This window comes from Mixophyes fleayi, chromosome 1, assembly GCF_038048845.1.
Source record: "Mixophyes fleayi isolate aMixFle1 chromosome 1, aMixFle1.hap1, whole genome shotgun sequence".
In the NCBI taxonomy this organism is placed as follows: domain Eukaryota; kingdom Metazoa; phylum Chordata; class Amphibia; order Anura; family Limnodynastidae; genus Mixophyes; species Mixophyes fleayi.
In genome coordinates this window covers 373,236,551-373,256,163 of record NC_134402.1, presented here as the reverse complement: position 1 = coordinate 373,256,163, position 19,613 = coordinate 373,236,551, and the positions used below count along the sequence as shown (strand labels likewise).

At 39.2% G+C, this 19,613-nt stretch overlaps 1 protein-coding gene across 10 annotated transcripts in view; it reads left to right on the top strand.

Moving 5' to 3' along the window:
* CSNK1G3 (casein kinase 1 gamma 3) overlaps positions 1-19,613 on the top strand; it is a 92,450-nt gene that overhangs the window by 5,915 nt on the left and 66,922 nt on the right. The window contains exon 1 of one of the 10 annotated variants that reach the window (XM_075179046.1): positions 594-671. The exons of the other annotated variants lie outside the window; for them this stretch is intronic. The gene's annotated coding sequence lies outside the window, so the exon portion shown is untranslated. Of the gene's footprint in view, positions 1-593; positions 672-19,613 lie in introns of those variants that run through there. 10 annotated transcript variants of the gene reach the window in all.

Genomic DNA, 19,613 nt, shown 5'->3' with positions numbered 1-19,613 from the left:
AAAATGACAGTTAGAATCGGATTGGTTGCTAAATGCAACATCTCCACTTTTTCAAATCCACAGTTTAGTAAATATACCCCTTAAAACTTTAGAATGCAGTGGTGGGAGTTGGTCCATAAGAAACCATTCACACTATTTTCAATGCACTTTTCAGTCATTCGAGACTGAAAAGTGTATTAATAATGTGTAGGTTGTGACTAACCTGAAATGTTAGTCTTGAGAAAAGTTTTGACTCTAGCAACATTAACTTCTGTGATTAATGTACGTTTACCCTGCAACAGTCAAGTATACATTTCTGCAGAATTACTGACCTTTTCATGGAAGAGTAATTTCTGGGTGTCTACAAAAGAAGATGAGAGAGTTGGTTTCTTCCAAATGAACTAAAAAAAATAAAAAAAAAAATTGCTGCTTCAGCGTGCCATTAAATGTTTCATCACTTTTTCAAAATATACTTGAATGTTGTCCATACACATATTTAGCATCACTTCATATAAAGAGATCTTTCCCCTTGGGATATTTATTTCTGCACAAGACTCCTGAGCATTAAAATATATATTTTTTTAATTTATATATGTTCCTTCTTGCAGGTCAGGAGGGCCTTCCAGCACTGGCTATTCTTTTTGCTGTACATCCTGGTCTTTTCCTGTCTCCCTCTGCAATATGCACTAATGGTGCGTGTCATTCGGGTACAATTGTTGGCATTGGCCGGTCCTCATAAGAGTTTCGATATTATGGACAGTGTTCTCCCCACCACCTACTTCCCGAGTGCTCCACCTGCCACCCAGCTCTTGGAGCCCAACATAGTCTAATTATAATAGAATAAACCATTGTTTCTCCTATTAGAACAGGCACTATGTGAGCACTACAGCCAGCAGTGTGTGTTAGACCACTTACCACCAGTCTGACCAGTCATGGCAGGTGTGGGCAATAACCTCCAAGATTTTTCCATGTTATTGTAAATATTACAACTGCCCCCACCCGGCTACTTAATGCCACCCGGCTGGCAAAATTTTCTGGGGAGAACACTGATGGAGGTTCATGGTTCATCCAGCAGTTAATATGTTTAGAAAATAAAAATCTAAGTGATAGTCGTTCTCTCAAAACCAAAAGAGGCCCTCGATCAGAATGTTTTTGTTTAGTAAACTCTTCTCAGTCCCCTTACCAGCAACATGGGGGCACCATTACTGAGACCTGCTCTTAACCAGAAACTCATCCCTGCCACATTGGGTTGCATCTGCACACTTTTCTGGGTATTTCGTTATATAAAACATTGCTTATTTTTGCTTTCACCTCTATAAGCATTGTCTTAGTACCCTAGCCTCACGTGGAGTCTCGCCTCTCGCTTAATTGTATCTGCCCCTAAATATTAATGACTGCATATTCTGATGGTTGACACGTGATTAGTTGAAAACTTCAGGTTGAGCATGATGGAATTCAAGTTGTGAGCTTTTCCTGAACAGTAGAACACATTCTTTGTGTGCTACTCTGATCAGTAAAACATTTATCCCCCACATCCCCCTCATTTCTTTTGTTGCAATGCAAGTGGATGATGATTTGGGTAAGCTCTAGTAGATCATTGCAGTGGTGCATTGGTGGTTTGTGTAAATCTACCCCCCCTAGTACTGGTGACATAATACTTGATCTCCAAATGGTGCTAGCAAGCCAGCATTCAGCACACTGTGCTTGGGTGCAGATCCATGATGGACATCCAACCATTTCTTAAGAGGACGACCACTGTAAATGTTGCATTAGCATCTGCAGTGTAATATGTTATGCCTTTCTTAATATCCTTGGTGTGTAATGTGAAGTGATGATTTTTATATAGTAACTGTTTTACTTGATATTAGAAAACCCAATGATCTTGTGGGAATTATTATGGGCCCATTCCTAATTCTGTCATGTTCTTGAACGAAGCTATTTTTTTCTGCTGAAAAATGGGTTGTATCAGACTGCTAAAGATAAGCACACTTTTTTTGTTCTGAATTTGTTTAGCTTTAATTTGTCACGGTTTCTTGTGCAGAACATTGAGGGCTCTGCAAGGCCTAGGAATACACGAGTGCCTGTATCTTGCTAGATGCCATATTAGACCTGCTTTCCAGATGAAATACTGGTTTAGTTTAAGTGCATCTTGATTGCAACAATTTTTTAACATTTCAGATTAGTGAATTGCTAATAGATCATCAGCCTCCACTACGGAGAAAGCTTTGCATATAAGAGCTTGCTGTCTAGATCTCTAAAAATACATTTAATATGAATCCCATTCTGGCCTAGAATGAAACTGCTTTTGTTTCTGTACGGGAACTTCTGTGGTAACTCTTCCACAAAAATAATTTATCACGACAAAGATGCTAAACTGCGAGTTTGCGTTAAAGGGTAGCTAAACTCAAAATCCAGAGTATTCCCTTAGTAAAGAGGGCATATACAGAATATGTAGTGATCCCATAACATGGCAAAAAGTTGATATTGTAACATGTAGCTGAGTGCAACCTATTGCAATGCGTAGTTTTTATTTTAAAGTCATTAAAGCTGCAATTCCACTTTTTTCTTCTTCTAGCAAGTAAAGTACCATGCATCAGAGTAATTTTTTCTTAGTTGTCCTCTTACAAATCATTTTGTCCTTTTCAAAATCTCTCTGGAGGGCAGGCAAGTATGGCTGCTAGAACAAGTATAGTTATAACTGTAAGTTTAGTTGCTAGAATCACATTTAAAAGCATACAGTTAACCGTATCAATTGTTTTCTATAGCTTCCATTCCTGCTGTTTCCATGCTTAGTCTTTCTACATAGTATATAATACTATGTGGGGGGGGGGATTTTACAGTACACGTGCAGACTAAACTGCATGTGTTGGAGGTGTTTCAAAGCCTCTGCTCTCTACATCATGTGGCTATAGTTGCCATGGTAGTCACATGACACTGTGCAGAATTATAAATTATTAATAATCGGGCTGAAGAACAAACCAAGGGAAATTGTTTATTGCTAAGCTGCTTCTTATAGTCTACCACAGTGATTTAGGGTAAAAAAAACAAACACTTCATTTTTATGGGATTTCTGCTTTAAGTAGTCCCCTAAATGGTTATTTTAATATGCTTGCTATATGTCTCTGGGGCTAGTTTGGCAATACATATAGAAAACCAACTGCACATATATGGTAGTTTTGGCAATCTGAGGAATGATCAGATTTCAGTGAGCCTCTTGTGTTTTGGCTACCTGATGATTTCATACACAAAGCAGGGTACTCACCTGCCAACCTGATTGATGGTCCTGGCTGATCAAATTAGCTTGTGCAATATTGACACTACAGTTGGGGCTGTTTAGAGAAAATAATCTCTCATATCCTTGTTTTGTTCTAGCATGTCTCAGAATTGTTTGCAGATTTGTTTGTGTGTCTTACTAGAATATAGTATCACAACAATATGTGTTTGTTTCCACAAAGCAATTTTTAGTTTATTTTAAGTGGTGCTTTAAGATTAAACTTGTTTGCGAATGGTGCTGTTGATAAGATTTAATGATCTCCTATCTAATTTCAATGTATGTATTTAATATCACAATGCATAAGCTATTTACTGTTAAAATAAATATAAGCTAACTCTTTAGGAAAACCTTATGTAAGTCCTATACAGAAAAGTTATACAGACTCTTAGTTTTAAACTTTGTCATTTTGAAGGGTACATGGTTGTCCCATAAAAAGCAGTTGTTTTGGGGAAAAAAGGCTTTTTGAATTTGAGCGTGATTTGAAAAGTTATGCAACTTATTTTGGAGACCTTTCATTCATTGTAGTCTACATAGAGCGGACTGTTTTCTAAATGTCACACCTACTGCCAAGATTACTCGGCCTAATTTCTAAAAGTACTTTGCAGCATGATCAAAGGTTCCATTCTGTGCACTGCTGCTACAGTATAGACCACAGATGTGTGTGTGTCTGAGATATATATATCTCAGATAATTCGCTAAAGTTTTCTCTCCCCAACACAAACGCTGCATCTTTAGATTTTTTGAGATCTAAATTTTATCTCAATGTAGGGATGCATCAGTTCTTAAAGTGAAGATACGGTTTTGCTTATCATCAAGCATTGTGGTCTCGCGGTGCTAGGGTCATGGGAGTTTGCATGTATTTCCTCCAGGTGATCCGGTTTCCTCCTACACTGCTTAGACATAGTGGTAGGTTAATTAGCTTCTGACAAATTTAACCCTAGTGTGGCCATGTGGTAGGGTATATAGATTGTAAACTGCAATGAGGCAGGCACTATTTGACTGTGAATATTCTCTGTAAAGCGCTGTGTAATATGTAGTATATTTTATTTGAGATATAGGCATGGGATCCATTATCTTGAAACCTGATATTTAGAAAATCGGAAAGACAAAAGAGTAAATAATTGCTGGTTTTGGCAATGAATACCATACATACTTGATGAATATGTATTTTATCCTGAGAAATGTCTGTTTGACATCATTACAGACAAGCAGCAGTTATTTAGTATTTTCTCTTGGTTTTTAGAACTGCCTGGACAACAGGTTTCCAAATAGCGGAACCTTTTTATAGCTATATGTTTATTGGCATCTTTGCTCTTTTTTTTCAAATAACTCAATTTCCTCTAAACTTAAGTTACCAACAGTGGACAACTCTCTCTGATTAATGTTACACTTTTAATATAATTTACTGTATACATTTTAATTGACACAAAATGAACACAGAATTGACATCCTAAACTTGATATTTGGTAGCACACCCTTTGGTCACAATAACCCCGCTTCCTGCACCTCTTTACTTGCAGTTTGGTACTCTTGGAAGATCCGTGACCTTTGAAGTAGTCCTTGTTTTCTGACACTGGGTTCAACATTGTGCTCCAAAATTGCTCCAAAACTGCTTGGTAATCTCCAGATTTCTTGATGTCATGCACACGTTGAAGGCACCCAGTTGTAGATGCAGCACAGCATTTCCAAAACATCAGTGAACCCCTTCCATGATTGACTGCAGGGAAGGTGTTCTTTTCTTTGAAAGATTAATTTTGCTTTCTGTAAACCTAGGGATGTGTTCTCCCTTAAAGATTTTGGCTTGTTTTGTTGTCTTGGCAAACTCCATTTGGGATTTCTTGTGTGTCTCTTTCAGCAATGGAGCAGCAGTTGATGACAGATGGTGCAAGTGGAACCTGTTGTTCCTTGTGTCTGAAGGTCAGCTTGAATCTGGCAGTTGATTGAGGTGCTTTGTCCACCATTTGAACCATCCTATGCTGCAATCCTTGACCATGTTTTCTCTTTCAGCGACTTGGCTACAGTGCCATGGGTCATAAACTCCCTAATAACATTAAGTATGGTGTAAGCTGGAACATCAAGGTCTCTGGAGACTTATTATTTGTAGCCTTGATATTGTCCATGCTTGTCTACAATCTTCTGTCTGACCTCCTCAGACAATTCTCTGGCTTTCTTACTCCTCTTCATTGCAGTACACACAGTGACTAAAACCAGTCCTTTTCTCTGTTCAAGCTTGTTTAAGTAATGATACTTATAGAGCAGACACCTGCTACTTGCCATAGGTGAGTTCAGTTCCACAGTGAGAGAATCGCCTGTTTAAAATCTAATTATTTCTAATTGCTTCCAAAAGGTGCTAATAACTTTGTCTGACCCATTTAACAATTCCTGGGTTGAATAAGCTACAACTTCTGCTTTTTGTGTTTTATTCCATTGCAAACCAAAGAAATACATAAGTGGATGCCACATGTTTTAATTAAAAAAAATAAAAAAATATATATATATATTCTGAGGTAATAGTGTTCATTAGAAAATAACGTCACAGGTATCTGTCTATCTTTGGCCACAACTGTACCTTTTTTAGAGTTTTGGTGCAGTGCAGATACATGTGTTCTCATTGCATGAATGCATGTCATCTTCACTGAGGGATTAGCTGGCCATAAGGATGGTAGAATGTTCCCACAGGTAAATGGACTATGCAGCTCAGGATCCACATAGCATCCATGTATGTTTATATAACTGTTATATAACAGTTCTTATTCAACAGACTGTTGAACACGTTTCATGCATTTTGGCAACTCAATAGTGGTTCAGTGTATCAACTAACATTACTGCAGCTGATCTAGAAATGAATGTGTTCGGTTTCCCCAGAGATAGTGTAGTCGCAGTGTGTAGCCTTAGTTACAACCCATGTGGCAACTCTGACATTTGTTTTTTCTTTTGTGTGTGTGTCTCATTTGGTGCTATGATGCAAACTGTTTTTGAAAAGGCAGCAGAGTTTTATCTAACACAGGAATATATTCATGCATGTTAACATTAGCCCATTTATGACTTGGGCATCTTTCATAAATTTGCTATGTGTCGGTTATCAGAATATTTTTCTAATTAATCTGCGTATCCTTGTCGAGTTTTTACTTTTATTTTGGGGACAGCGACTTCTTTTGACAGCATATTGTAATTACCTAATTAGTGTAACACTAAGAAGTTATCCCCCAAAAATAATTGGCTAGTTTTGAGTATAGGAATGTGAAATGTGTACATATTATGTAAGGCACAATGCAATTCTAGTGTCGTAACCATGGCGGACTCTCTTGGGTCTCCATTGTTGTCAGCATTGGTTAAGTCACTGTAATCTGGAACTTACAGTTACTAACATGCCAGTCATTGCCAACCTATAGCTATTAGGTTCTGCTGTTCTCTATCCTGATCATGCATCATTTACTTACGATTTATTTTCTGTTCATAAGGCCTCTTATTGACTAGCATCAACTTCATGTATTTAACCATCATTTTTAACGTTCGTAAAAATGGGTTCTATTTTAAGACTCATTTACCAAGGACACATACCCAACCATACTTTCATCTTTTTCATTCATATATATTATAGTTAGACCCAGATCATCCAACTACTGTTACAGCACATGTAAACTCCACCATGGATTTGTCTGACAACTTTATGTAATGGCATGTTACATGAAAACTCAGACGTAAACAAGTCCTTACTTCAAATGTCACGCACTGTAATAAACAATTGCAACAATGAAATATATGTACTAGTAAATGTTATTTGTAGCTCTTTTACATGCATAAGGCAGTTTGTATGTTAAGCTTACTATTCCTTTTACGTGTCGCATGACTCATTGGGAAAGTGTTACAATATAATAGATAACTGACAATGAAGGTAAAACCCACTTAGATACAAGGATTGATCACCTCATAACAAGCAATTTTGTTCTTATCTAGTAATAAACTGTAGTATATGCAGTATGTAACCATACACATTTCTAATGTAAAGGACTTTACTACTGTTTATATTGACAGTGTATTTTGCTGATTATTGTATTGGTCTTTTTTTTTTTTTTTAAATCTAGAGCAATGTTCTCGAATAATGTATATTTATTGCCATACACATATTGTGAAATTTTGTACTTAAGGGGGCTCTCCACATGAAACCATAACCCCCCCCCCAATATCTATATATTGACTGGGACAGGTCATAGTGGCCAGTCCCTGTCTCTCTTCTCCAACATGAACCTAATTTGTCAGTGTTAAATGTGGGTGCAGTGATGTCCCTGCTGCTCTCCCATCCCCCAGATGGTTTCTATGACAGTCGGATTACCATATACACTCATAGAATGCATCAAAGCCTTGTAACAGGGATATTCTCTCCCTGAGCAGACCGTGCCACCTACCTGCATCACCAGGGAGGTACTGACACACAGAACCGGAGAAATGATCTGTTTTATGTTGGGTCTAGTTTTTTTTATTATTATTTTAAGTTTCTTTTCCACCCTTGATTTAAACAAATCTGGTTTGTCTACTTGTGTGTGACTTCACTTTTGTTAACACATGTCATCACAAACACTATGTCACTTACTGTATTTTACTATCTGAATAATAAGGTGATGACATGGATGTCCCCTGAAAAAATAAATGCCCCTTGGAATATGAAGCCTTTATATTCCTGGGCTTTATCTCTTGTACTCTTCATTTAGCTTTTAATTCAATTATAATTTAACTATACTGTAATTGCTTGATACTCCTAAAGAGATGTATTATAATAAAATCAGACTTTTACACAATTCTGTTTACAACTCTGCTATTTACTGCTGTCTGTTCTATGTAATTTTCTTTGCCCCCTGCATTTATCTTAAACCTCAATGGAGTCTGAGGTATTTTCCTGTCTATCTTGAAAATGCCAAATTTGATGCTGTTCTTTTACTGTACTGTTGGCAACTGGAATGAAAGCAAAGAGGATATCGAGTTGTTTGCAGGTCTGATTCAGTAACCTTCAGTGTTCTCAAGGGTGTCAGATATTTGCTATACAGTCTATGAACATAATTTTCTAGTTGTCAAACTTGTTTAAGAAATCCTTTGCAAAATGTTTTCTATTTTTTTTCTATTCATTTTAATGACTTGTACTCTGCTCTTTTTAGTTTTTGTTTTTTTTTTGTTTTGTTTTCTTTTGATGTTCTTTGTATAGCTCTTCCTCCTTTAGCTGCTTTAGCTTTTCTTTTGACCTTCATTAAGTCGTTGTGACCCTCATTATCTCTCCGTTTAGGATTTGTGTGGTGCTGCAGCTCTGCTTAATTCCTCTCTCCAGCTTTCTGTGCAAGTATTTCTAAATCAATGTTTTCTTCTCAAACAAGTCGGGGCATATTTCAACACACGGATAGCTGGAACACTTTCAGAAAATCAATTTACATGTATATGAATATTACACATTATTGTATATTTGAATAGAAAAGGGTGAATATCCCTGTTGGTCTCTTTTTTTATATGAAGATTGCACTGCTTTTATTTAAAATGTTCTAGCATACCTTGTATTTGTAGCGTGACGACAACTTATCCTACTTGCTTTTATATTGCATTCTTTCCCATTGCAGCCGGCATAAAAAGGGACATAACTTTGCTGTATTCCACTAGAGCCTTTTCAGCAATATTTTGTAGTTTTCTTAAGAGAATAAAAGTAGACATTTATGCATTTCCTGCCAGATTTGTCGTTTTGTGGCAAGGGTTAAGTAGTGGGGGATCTTCTAAATATAGTGAATTTGTCATCTATGGGATAATACACTCCCTGTTGTGAAATATAAGAATATCTGTGGTCGGGTCCCCGAGTACCGGCTGTCGCACGAGTGCGGTGGCCATCTTGAAATTGACTCAGGCGCCGGAGGGGTTAAATCACTGACGCTAGGCGCTGCGTGAAATGTTACTAAAAATGGTTTAAAAATAAATGAAAAAAATGTACTTTAAATGCGCACTGCAGCACTGGGGGTGTAGCAACGTGTAAGCCCCTCCTACTGTGACAAGAGGGCGCATTTTGGATAACAAAAGGGAACGGTGGCAAAGTAAGCTCAACCAGTTCCCAGCAACAGTAGACAGGGTGGCATAGAGGTGGTCCATCCTGTCTCCTATATCTGTAAATGGAGACGTTCTGTGACCATATAAAAGCACAAGGCCGTAGGCTGATAGCTTTTACATAAGGAGAGGAACTTGGAGGTGGCTTCTAATAGCACTATGCTTCATTTTAGGGAGTGCATTATTCCTTATAATACAGGGCAGTAATTTTAATTTTAATTTTTTATTTTTTCTTCATCTGGGCACATTAGTGATAGTTTAAGGTGTTTTGAACTATGCATGCACAGCGACCATATAGTTTTGATGCATTGGACACCTCCATTCGTTTAAGTGGAGTCTTGCAAGCGCTGGCCACCTCGTCTCATCTCTCATGTTACATATATAGTTACTTTGCATAACTTTAAATATTCAAAGAGTCTGGTATTCGATAACTTTAATGGCAACTGCACACTAACATTCAAATTCCAGGCATCCTGATTTTAGTTTATTACCTTGTATGTCCAACTAGGGGTTGCTGTGAAGATAATCTTGAAAACTGTGGGCAGACTACGAGTTGATGAGCATATTATAATTCCTGTTTTGTATTTAGTGAAAATTTACCACCCTACAAACACATGTATGCAGTGTTGTCTATCCCCCCCCCCCCCCTTTCATTGCAAAGGCAGGGAAATAAATGTTGCTGACCAGAATATTCAATCTAATTGGTTTACACTGTTTGTGGAGAGTGGTTATATATGAACTGTACCTAGCTGTAGCCTATATTGTGTTTTATGCAGGTTTCTACAGATGATCTCAATTGAATATTTGCAAAGTAGTGATCTGCTGTGTATTTTCTGAACACTTACCTGTATACTGGATTACTGGTTGCTTTTTTTAATGACTTGAGTGCAGTATCTTTTGTGAGAGAGCATGAAAATAAATGTTACTTCAAATGCAAATCCTTTTCTACTATTTGTAGATGTTGTGCCGATACCCTTTGGGCATGTAGATGTTGTACTAAATCTCTCCTTGTTGACGACTGTTGAGGAGGTACTGCCAAATTTAAGTACACAAAGTCAGTGCATCTCTCTTGCAGTTCCCATAATAAAAGTGTGTCAACAATGTTTAAAATTAAGGTACACTCCCCATCCACCAGGGGCACCCACGACGGGTTTGCTGCTCTGTCACCTCTTACCTAAGAGTGATCAAAGCAGCTGCTTATCAGGATACTTGGCTCTTTGCCCAATTTGGGCGCAGAACTTAGTGTTTCACCAGTTGAATTTGGTTTTAATTGTCCTACACAGCTCTGCTGCTGTAAAACTGCATTACACATTCCCCATTCATCATGGTGGCCTACCCTCACAGGTTCAAGTGGCGAATGCAATATCAGGAGGCACAACAGCGAGTTGTGTTTTGTTTTTGTTTTGTTTTTTTAAAGCTGCAATTTTCCACAGTGTAATACAACAAGTCTAGTTTCATGAGCGAAATAAGTGGGGAAAATGTATAGGTCTGACATGCAGAGGGGGAACCGCTAAAAATCCCTGCATAAACGGCAGGTAACTAACTCACTGCTATATGTCAGGTAACTCTCATTGGCTTCAAAAGAGCTCAATATTCCAGTAGGTTTATCGACTGTGCTAAACCACTGTCAGCAGTGACTGCCTGCAGATTGCTATGGGTAAATCATTCATGTGATATACTCCCAGTTAATGGACATCTAATGGAACATATTGCAGCTGTGATTTTTATTGACAAAAAATGCAAAAAATCACAAATGTGAAATATTTAGGCAGGATCTTACAAAAGTGATTTATTGAGTGTACAGAAGGACCCTATGTCTAGGCTCATTGCACACTGGACGGACCAGCACACCACGTGTTCTGTTTTTTGGTCTGTCCAGCAAGTATAGACAAAGCAGTAAACAAATAGTCTGGGGAAAAAATATTAAAGTAAAAGAAAAGAAAAAAAAGTCTTAACATCTGTGCTCTTCACCTTAACTAGTAATGGACCTGTTTTGAGATTGAAGGCAGGAACAGGAGAGCACTCATAGTTAACACCCACTCAGTTTTCTAGGTTGTAGCAGTTGCCATCTGTACAGGTTCGGCTGATGCATGGAGAATCTGTAGTTGATGATCATTCCATTTTGCTGCAGGGAGTACCAAGTGTTTGACTATTATATTTTTATGTGCTGCTTGTGGCACATTATAGCTATTTTGTGCCATTATTTAGTCATGCCATTGAAATAAATATATACAAAAAAAAAAAAAAATATTTTTTTTTAATCGTACAAGGTTTTCCGCCTGTTCCAAATGCCCTGATGGTAAACAAAACTAAAATTCTCACTTGTAGTGGATCTGTGCAGTTTTGTTATGGTATACTAACCATTACATCATTTTATGGTATTATTCAGTCTAGTTTTGTTGCTAAGAAGAAATCCTATCTAAATAAGATGTAATATACATATTTTCCTTTATTAAGAGTAAACAGGCACGCCTAAATGCTAATCATTACTGTCCCATCACTATAAACATGGCGTATTTCCTTTACCAGATGAAGCTTGTGGTCCGGTTTGCCTGATCCCCTTATTAAACATTGCAAGGTAGTTGGGTTTGGTTTTTTTTGCTACAACACATGGATGTGACGGATGTACCAGAAATGCTGATTTGTGCTAACAGTTGGAAATTGTTTTGTTTCCACAAAAGCTCTGCTTGTATCCTACATGCACATAGTTTGGGTTGTGTTGTAATGAAGATGTATGGTATATCTGAAATTGAAATTGATTTTGGAGGGTAATCTGACCTCTTAAATGTATAGTTATCAAAGATGTGAAGAGGAATCTCGCATCTTGTTTTGCAAACCATTAACTTTATTTAGAACATAATAACTTGAGACCGACATATCTAGCTGGTAAATCCTTAGGGTTTTTTTCTATTTTTCTTTAGGCTGTTTGAAAAACAAATACAAAATCCATAATTTTATGGCTGGTACCATAGATAAATGAATTATCTACCTGTTTATGACTGTTCCCCCAACAGTAATTGTTGTTTTTATTCATGCTAGCTCGTGCCATCAGTACGTTCATTATATAGTGTGTCCCCATGCGTTACACCTGTACAGTTAAGTGCATGGTGATGGGTAAGTGGGTGATAAACCCCCAAATCAGGACCAGCAAGATCTCATTGCATGCAGCCTTTCATTTCATTAGGAATTATTGACTGTTATTGAAGCACACAGAAATGTTGCTATTGTCCCCAAGCCCTGATTCTAACTAATACAGTTTGATTTACAGACAGAATAATTAGGGTAAAAAAATGGATACAAACAATTGGTCTCTGACTCTAACAACTTGATACATGTCAAGTTAGCAAGAATCATTGTGCAGCTTAACTGAAATCAATAAGGCTGTACAAAAACTAACATGGTTAGTAGTGGCTGAGTTATGCCAAGATAATGCTATTGGCAGGCACTGGTGAGTAGCTTATTATAATAGCACTGAAGGAAAACTACTACCCCATTAGCTTTAGTAGGACATAAATTATAGATAACCAGTTCTATTTAAAACACAAATCGAGTTTTTTCAAGCCATCAAACACGTCAGAATATTCACATCCTACCGATTCTGCATTGCCATCCTTCCCATTGCATAAAGGTCTTTCTCATAGAATGATTACAGTTCAAGCCAGTAGATAACTAGATGTAATAATATCTAAACAAAAACATTGGTGTAATTGTTTATTTATGTGATCTCATTCAGATGGGTGGGAATAGATTGTTAGTGTAGGTTCCCTTCTGAATGAGGTCACCTTGTAGATGTAGACCAGTGATCTGGGAACAGGGGTAAATTACCCCAAATGGGGTAAAAATGAAATTCCTGGGGGTAATGCTGCCGGTTCACATGCTGTCAGTTGGATTGTAGACCCCTTTAAATGTGAAATTGCTGTTGTACCAGAACAGCCTCAAGGGTTGGCAGAGGCACTTCTTGAGCTTCGATGCAATAATGAAGCACGTATTGCATCAAAATTGCACACGAGGAGGCAGTCAAAAAGTTGTTGCCTTTTGCAACAACCTACCTTTGCAAACAAGGATTTTCCACTCTAACGAATATAAAAACAAAGCTGAGAAATCAATTGGACGCTGAAAACTGCATCCAAATTGTTCTGATATAAAAATCCCCCAATATTGATGCTCTTGTATGAAAAATGAAGAAACATCAATTCTCCAAAATTTGAAGTTGAAGCTTTCAAAGAAATTTTGAATAGATTCAATAAAATTTGGAATTCCAATAATTAATAATATATGATTTCCTTCCTTTCAGTCAAGGGGGGTAACGTTGGCGTATCTAAATATATTTTGGGGTAAAAGGTAAAAAAGTTCCCTGACTCCTGATGTAGACTGATGTTTCACAGTTTGATCTGAAATGTAAAGCGCTACGGAATCTGCCGGCGCTATATAAATAAATGATGATGATATGTGTATTTCAGGTATTGTGTAGCAATACTGTTTGAATTACAGACAAAATGAGCTGAATAAAGTGTTTCTTCTTGTGGTTGGTATGTCTTTCGTATCTAAAGTGTTCTGCATACTTGTCCTGTGTTCTGTAAAGTCAGTTACAGGTGATGCACCTTTCCATAAATCTGACAAATTTGGGTGTGCAGACTAAATCTCCCTCTTTTCCCCTCCCCTTTCATATGACTGAGGTTTTCTTTATGCTTACATTTAACATTGGTGACATAATGAACCAGTAAGCTGATCTGTCGCTGGAACACATCTGTGTTTCCTGCTTGGCAGGATAAAATTTGTCACACTCGTCATAACTGATATTAGGGTGTGCCACATGTTTTTGCATTCCAAAGAGTTTACAACATGATTTTCCCTCTTTGATAAGTTGTATTATTTAACAAAATTATTTTTCACAAATGGCTAGTCTGTGCCAGTCGCATAAATGTCTTTGCAAAGCGCATTGATAGTTGTGAACAATAGTGATAGGTCTAAAACTTTTGATGGGCACTTAATTGAGATCATCACCTTTCTTGATTCCCCAGCGCTACAAGGCAGAAATGCTACAATGCTGTTTATGCAGTATTAAAATTCTCACATGCTTTCTTGCCTGCAGATTCACCTGGTGCTGGTGGATGTGAGCATCTTACAATCAGCTGCTTATCAGGAGAGAGGGTACTAATGATTAAAAAAATACCTGTGACTTTTGGACTAACAGTTTTATAGCAGAATTGTGCCTTAATAGATAGTACACTTTGAGGTTTGTGAGAGCCTGACTCTTGTTATGCGCCTATCACAAAAGCGGTATTAGGTGGGGGATATGAAATAATAATGAAACAGAAGGCTTCTCTCCTTATGCATGCTCTGATAAGGAAGCAAGACTCCTTCATTTTAGTATGTAGTAGTTATCTATGTGTGTATGTATCTATGTATGTGCACATGACTTGTGTCAATGCAACTGCAGGTCTGAGTAATAAAGATGTGAAAAAAGTGAAGCTTTGTTGTGTTGCTAATTTGTGTTTGTGGTCTAAAGAAAGCAACATCTTTGCCATTGCACCTCTGGAATTCCTGCCATTGTCTATATATAACCTTAGAGGGAACAATAAAGTGCAGCATGTATAATAATATGGAGTCTGGAAGTAAGGACAGCTGCCTGGAATACTGAGCATGATATGTGCAGTTTACGCTGATGTCTCATATGATGCATTATATTGTGTGTGGGCTTTCATGGGTTCTTGGAAATGTGAAACAATACAGGTTGAGGTTGCGTTTCAAGTAGCATTAGTACATTTAGCAGCGTGACTGTGATCACATTTCACTTTTTATTCACCAAGATATCTGTTCTTATGATGTGGTCAATCAACTTCTGCAAAATAAGTTTCCCATTTTATGTGACATGTCTGTTTTGCATAATTATGTTTTCTGTTTGTATATTGCTACCTCTTTATAACCACCACCTACCACCAGGTGTAGTATGGTCTCAAAAGTGCATTAAAAGTACATATAGCATTATATATCACTCGCTGTATATGTATCGCTGCAATACCAGTTTAGTCTTTCTCTTCACCTGGCTTTCTTTATGATGGCCATTTGAAACACAGACTGAATAGTGAGGGTGGAATTATATAGTGGGCGACAGTGAGATTACTGTAAGCTTATACAGTGACTATACTTGGTGGTAAGAGAACGGTGTGGTATAAAGAAATGGCACTTTATGGTCACTGTAGATATTTTTGCTTCTCTTCAATCTCCTCATTTTAATGTATTAAACCTTTTGTTGTTGCTTGTTCTGCCCCTCCCAGTACATAACTTATATTAGAGCAGAGTAAGCAGTATGCACTAAGAACATTCGGAAGGTTATTTATACATGCACTCTGTACAATCTCATTTTAATTTGTGTCTGGGGTATTCTCTGTGAAATATTTTATGTTCATTATTCTGGCCTTGTTAAACTCGCCGTATCTGAAAACATATTTATATTTTATTTTTATTTTTTTTGAAACGAGAAGGGATTTTGAACAACTATTTTACAAACTGGCAATTTTAAACTTCTACAATTGTGGTAACTGCTAGAAAGTTAGTATAGGGAGAGAAAACACATTTTTTTCCACTTCTTGTCATAGTGTGTAAGTACAGGGAAGTAGTGCTAGTGGTGTTTTTTTGTTTTAAATTTTTTTTTTTCTCCAGTGTTTTCAGGGTGGAATGGGGGCTCTGGGAGTACAAGCAGGGATGACTCCCCTGGGGGGCTAGTTGCTACAATTGTGTACATGAGGCCTGGCTTCTGGACCTTCTCCCTTGGTATGTGACATCACTTCCGGTTCAGAGTTCATAGACTAGCCTAATGCATAAAAGAGCATTAGGAAAACCTCAGAACTTCTTACTGTTCCCTACGCCGTTCACGAGTACAGTCTGTGGAATATTCTTCCATTTTGGAGCCTGAGCCCACCCCCAAAAAGCTGAAGAGCACCCATACCATGTAAGCCCCTTATTTAACAGTGCTTTCTATGTTTTTTTTTTTTTTTTTTTTTTTTTTTTTTTTTTTTACTCAGCAACTCAATTATTCCTTCTGCATACTATTTCAGAGCCTGTAGACATAAAGAGAAGCAGCAAGTATCATCAATGTGTTTGCGGAGCATGCGAGACTTATGTCTGAAAATTATGAAGGGGGCTTTCTGTGTAAATACCATTACTCAGCCCACTGTTCAGCATCCTGAACAGTTTATGAATATAATTTCTGGAATGATGAGAGCAATGAAGGACACTTTTGTATCAAATGAGAATTTATATGCCATGCATGTGGATCTGATGGATGTTAGGTCTGGAACGTCTGCTTTGGTACAATGGGTGATCTCGGGGTCATTTGATATGGAGTTGGAACATCTGAGACAATCCTAGGTCATTTAATCCTAAACTTATGCATGTCCACCTCAATCATATTAATAGAACCATGGGGATGAATGATATCCAGCTCCTTCATCTCCCCAAGATTCCCTTTTTTTTGAGGGCCATCAGCATAAAGGTAGAGTGTTTCCACTGCTTATTAGAAGAGATCCTTAAAAACCCTGTGCACTTGAAACAGTCTGACAGATGTCGGCCTAATCCAGAGAGATAAAACATTCATCATGGTGGTGGTCAGCAGGGCCGCCGAGAGGGGGGGGGGAGCGGGTACATTTTACCCGGGCCCGGCCATGCCAGGGGGCCCGGGCCGGGCCCTTGCTGCTATTTTTTGTCATTTTTTTTTTTTATTTTATTGTTTTGTATTTTGCGTATTTTTATTTTTTTTAAAAAAAAATTCCCGCGGGGTAGGGGGAGGGGGGGGGGGGCGTTGGTGGGGGGAGCTATAAGAAATAAAAAAAAAATAAAAAAATCAATACTCACGTGACCGCCGCGTCCCTCCTCTCCTGTCTTCTCCATTCACACTGACTGTCGGGCGTGACGTCATCAAGTCACGCCCGGCAGTCAGTCAGTGAGGAGCGCCGCAGCCTGACAAGACCAAAGAAGAAGAAAGAAGAGAAGACAGAAGAGAAGAGAAGAAAAGAAAGAAGCTGACAAAAGGTAAGGAAAGAAACTGAGAGGCACAGAGGAGGAAAAGAGAGGGACAGAGGAGGAAAAGAGAGGCACAGAGGAGGAAAAGAGAGGCACAGAGGAGGAAAAGAGAGGCACAGAGGAGGAAAAGAGAGGCACAGAGGAGGAAAAGAGAGGCACAGAGGAGGAAAAGAGAGGCACAGAGGAGGAAAAGAGAGGCACAGGGGAGGAAAAGAGAGGCACAGAGGAGGAAAAGAGGGGCACAGAGGAGGAAAAGAGGGGCACAGAGGAGGAAAAGAGGGGCACAGAGGAGGAAAAGAGGGGCACAGAGGAGGAAAAGAGGGGCACAGAGGAGGAAAAGAGGGGCACAGAGGAGGAAAAGGGGGCACAGAGGAGGAAAAGAGAGGCACAGAGGAGGAAAAGAGAGACACAGAGGAGGAAAAGAGAGGCACAGAGGAGGAAAAGAGGGGCACAGAGGAGGAAAAGAGGGGCACAGAGGAGGAAAAGAGGGGCACAGAGGAGGAAAAGAGGGGCACAGAGGAGGAAAAGAGGGGCACAGAGGAGGAAAAGAGGGGCACAGAGGAGGAAAAGAGAGGCACAGAGGAGGAAAAGAGGGGCAGAGAGGCACAGAGGAGGAAAAGAGGGGCAGAGAGGCACAGAGGAGGAAAAGAGGGGCAGAGAGGCACAGAGGAGGAAAAGAGGGGCAGAGAGGCACAGAGGAGGAAAAGAGGGGCAGAGAGGCACAGAGGAGGAAAAGAGGGGCAGAGAGGCACAGAGGAGGAAAAGAGGGGCAGAGAGGCACAGAGGAGGAAAAGAGGGGCAGAGAGGCACAGAGGAGGAAAAGAGGGGCAGAGAGGCACAGAGGAGGAAAACAGCGGCAGAGAGGCACAGAGTTATAAAAAAAAAGGGGCAAAGAGGCACAGAGTGAATAAAAAGGGGGGAAAGCAGCATGGAGGGCGCAGTGTAGTTGTGATGGGGCTTGTTGCAATGTAGTGTGTGTGCGGTAGGTGGTGGCTAATTAATGGGCGCTATTTTGTTTGTAGGGTGATGGTGAGGCAATTTAATAGTGGGGATTATTAATTTAAGATGGGGTGATTTGGGGCCTATTGAATGTGGAGGTGAGTTTGGGGAGGATGAGGTCTATTTATTAAATGTGACTATGAATTATTTAATGGCAGTGATGGTTGCGGGAAATAGGTATTGCTAGGCTGTTTGCATGACGGGAAATAGGTTTATTTATTACATGTGAATTCTATTATTTTAATGTTGGGGCTGGAGGAAGGCCTAATTATTAATCGTGGGTGCTATTGATTTAACGCTGCGTCTGACTGAAATTTTCTAAATGTAGCCATTTTTTTCCCAAATAGGTCCTTCTACATTCCAAGATCCAGGCAAGCCACAACTAAAGAAACCAGCAGCCTCGGGTGGAGAAAGTGAGAAGAACAGGTAGGACAGAGCAGCATAGTGTGTGAAATGTTGTGATTCTAGTAGGGACAATGCCAATGTTTGGTGAGCCCACTGGGCGCAGGCCAAGACTGAACTGTTTGTGTACACACTGCATTCTTTGTATACTACACTGTGGTGCTGGATGTCTTAAAAGTCAGGAGTGCTTGGACATATGTGACGCTGTGGTGAATTCAGGACCTAGTGATTTTGATGTGCTAGCTATGCGCCCAACGGTGCATTGCCACGGCCCCAAATGTATGACCACATTCCCGAAAATTTTTGCACCGTCGTTAGGCTAGCCACGCCCCAATGGCGCATTGACACGCCCCTGAATGTATGACCAAACCCGCGTCGTGTTTTTTGCGCCGCCGTTAGGCGGCGCAAAAAATTTTTAGGGCTTACTCAACTATGGGGGGGCCCCATGAGTTTGTTGTACCCGGGCCCTGAATTCCTCTTGGCAGCCCTGGTGGTCAGTGTCTAAACTTGATGGTTCTGTATCTAGTTATTTTGTTTGTCCATTTTCCATGTGATGAAGAAGCAAGACTTGTTTCCGTTAATCTATAGAACCCTTTCCTTCACCTTGTCTACATCTCCAAGGACCTTCATCAAGGAGCTAGTAGTTGCATGGCTGCTCTCGGGGGGGAAAAGAGGAGTCTCTCTCTCTCTGGCTCATGGACAAGGTGGCATATGGGACACATACAGCTGTGTCTGCTCACATGATTGCAGAGTAAAAAACAGCTGTGCACAAACATTTTGGAGATGAAAGCATTGTGATAGGCAAAGACAGCATGGCAAATTATCTCAGTATACCCCAGATCCATCCAGAGGAATGGTCATTGCA